This window comes from Mus pahari, chromosome 3 (genome assembly GCF_900095145.1).
Source record: "Mus pahari chromosome 3, PAHARI_EIJ_v1.1, whole genome shotgun sequence".
In the NCBI taxonomy this organism is placed as follows: domain Eukaryota; kingdom Metazoa; phylum Chordata; class Mammalia; order Rodentia; family Muridae; genus Mus; species Mus pahari.
The window spans coordinates 6990655-6993940 of NC_034592.1; positions in this window are offsets into that span (position 1 = coordinate 6990655).

Sequence of the window (3286 nt, forward strand, 5' to 3'; positions counted from 1 at the left end):
CTTTCTGAAATGCTAAAGCATGCGTCATTTTTCACCAGGTCTGGTCTTGATATCCTCAAAAGACAAACTATGAAACCGGCCTCAGCCCTTTCTGGCATTAATTACACTGCTGTCCAGCCGATCTGTTTTTCCTATTATATGCATTTCTCAGCAGGGATTTTTTTTTGCAAGACTAATGCAGCTGCAAGTGAAACTATGAATGCATTTTTATCACTATGGAAAAAAATGAGTGAAAAGACTTCGAAGCATACAGCAAAAACTTTTGAAAGCATTCTGGTGGGTAACAGATTCAGGGCAGGCTGGGGGCTGGGGGGGGGTGCAAGGTCTCTAAATCCAAACTTGACTGAGAGTCTCTGAAGTTTCCAATGCGCTCAGTGTCTGTGGTGACACATATTGTGCCATTTGCTACCCAGATAAATCTTAAAGGTTAAAGAGTCCCAGCAAAATTCTGATATGGAAAGTCTTACTTCATTCAACCAGGAGGCTCTTCCACAGAATTTTGGTCTAGGATAATGACACAAAGAATATAAATTTTATGTGATTTCCTTCGTTTCTTGTAGGGTTGATTGGTTGGTGGAAATGGCTGGCAGCCAGTTCTGGGAAAGATTCCAGACCTGACTCCGATTAACCCTCTCTGGTGAAACCCTGCTGGAAACCAGCTCACCAGCAATTGCCATTAATCTACTTACTAATTAAGCCAATTCATTTCTAAAGGAGAAAAATTCCTTTCTTTAGCCAAACTGATGGGAGGAAATTTGAAAGAAGCGCCAAACTGTGTAACTGTAATTCAGCCAAGGACTGCTAAAACAAGGTGTTGATATATAGCAGCAGATTTAAAACAAGTTTCTAGGGCAACACTCCTTTGGAGACGGTGGCATATAGTGCATAGTAGATGAAGCTCGAATAATGCTTCCCGGCGCCATGCCATCCCGTGTAGTAGCGTTCAAAGTAACAGGTTTCTCTCCAATTAAATCTTGTGCCTTTTACGCACAAATAAATGGCCTCTCCAGCTTTCTTTTGGACCAGTCTATGCCAGCTTTATGTGACAGCTACTTCAAATATATCGCTTGCCACTTAGTTAATAGCCTTAGAATTTTGTTACCCAGATCCTAGGATCAGGTACAGAGGCAGGGAGCCTTGATGTTCACGATCAAGAAAGGACAAAGCTGAACATTAAGTGTGGGAGGAAAGCAGTCGAACTCATCTGGCGTGCATGGTTCATGTTCAAGGGCTTTAGACCATGAGGCAGACGGAAGCAAGCTGACTTAGGCTAAGAGACTAAATATTGGGGGTTGGAGAACGAGTTGAACAAATTTAGGGTCTCAATTTTTGTTAAATGAACCTCATTCTTTCTCACCTCTAGGCACTGGGGCCAGCCTCTGGATCCCAGGCGAGGCCCCACGGGTCACCATGGAGGGTTTCTGAATGGCTTAGGAAAGTACAAGTGTGCAGAGAGGCGCACACGCACACGCACACGCACACGCACACGTCCAACGAATCTCCAGACGATTGGCTAGCTTAGAAATGTCTTGGAGACATTATCACTTGCCAGGGCTGGGCAAACCTTAGGCCAGCCAGGCTGAGAAACTCCTAAGTCTGGTTCTGAGGAGCTCAGATTCTGTGGATCTGCACTGCTCCTGGGAGTGAGGTGGGGCTTGAAGGCCTTCTTCAAACTCTTTCTGAGATGCAAATGACCTCATTAGAGACAAAGATAAACAGATGAGAACTTTCAATTTGCACCAACTGCCCTCTACCCTTCCCCACCCCTGCACTTCAGAACGTTTAAAAATGACTCTTGCCAAGCTGGGGGCTTTTTTTTTTTTTTTTTTTCACCAGGAATATAAGTGGTGGGGAGGTAGATCTGGAGGTCAGATCATCCTGGGCCTTCAAACTAGATGGTGCCAGCCAAATTTTCCGTTGTGACAGCTTTTCTGCAGCCCCAGGTTGTAGAGATGGCCTTTAGTGTCTGTGATCAAAGCTGGTTCTGCCGCAAAGAATTAGGAGCCACTAAGAGAATGGAGGGAGGGAGACACTTGCTCTCTGGAGCTGAAGATTCAGCCCTGAAATTTATCTAATGCAATTTAACATTAGTGTTCCAATTCCTCTCCGAGTGAGAAGGAAAGTTAGGAATGGGGAGGAAGGGAAAGACAAGAAGGGCCACTGAGACAGAGCAACCTGAAGATACTGCTCCCTCCCCCAGGCTGCACTCAGCTCTGTAGGGAGGGATGTTTACCTGGTGTGTAAATTGAGAACCAAGAGCTGGAGGTCTGAGGCGGGAAAGCCACGACGGGGGACGTGACTGACGTTTCAGCTTTGAAGGGGGAACAAAGCCAGGAGCTTGGAGAAGCCCACAAAGACGCTGAGCCTGTGGCTGCTGGTAGGTGTCAGCTTGGACACTTACAGATCAGGCATTAGGAGAGGGGGACACAGAGCCAGGCTGTCACTCCAAGGCTTAACAGGCACAAAGATAAAAAACGTGACAACCTCCACTTTCAATAGTGGTGAGACTCAAAGTGGAGTGCTCCAGAGTTTGTGTGGGTGAAGTCTTGGGAAATGGGGCCTCTCCCTCCTTCCCCCTAGGGAACTAGCAAGGACCAGAGCTGGAAGGGCCTTTTACAAAATAACTTCTGTCTCAAAGATTTCTTCAAAGTGATTTCACACTGTAAGATGCACAGATGCAGCTCTAGATCTGGGAGGATAATATATTTGACACCAGGTTTGCTCCCAGAAGCCTCAGGTGGACGCAAGATGTTCATGAACTTGAACAGCCTACCTACCTTTTCCTTAGCATATTCTTCCACATACATTATCATTTGTACAACTACCTATAGGAGAGGATGAATCTACATGTCTACATCCATGTGTACCAGAGTTTTGAAAGTATCCATCTGACAAGGAAGACGTAACATGTTGATAGAATAGTGGGAATGTGGCAGAGCTCAATAAGCCAGAGATTCCAACCTCTCCATTAGAAACAAGCAGTTTAGGCATTTACCAACAAATGAATCTCTTACTTTCTGGGGCAGATAATTGGGGATTTTGTAACATACTCATTAGCAAAGATTATCACCCAGGGATTAGTAAATGGGCACAGTAAGAAGCCATGTTTACCCTAAGAACTCCAACACAGACACATTCCCCCCCCCCATGAATTCTAGTAGTAGGACAAAATGTAATTTTTAAAAAACATAATATTTCAAAATTCTGATTGCCTTTAATCAATGCAGGTCTCTCAAATAATTTTAAAAAGGGATGTAAAGATCCCTAAAAGACTAATGACATTTCA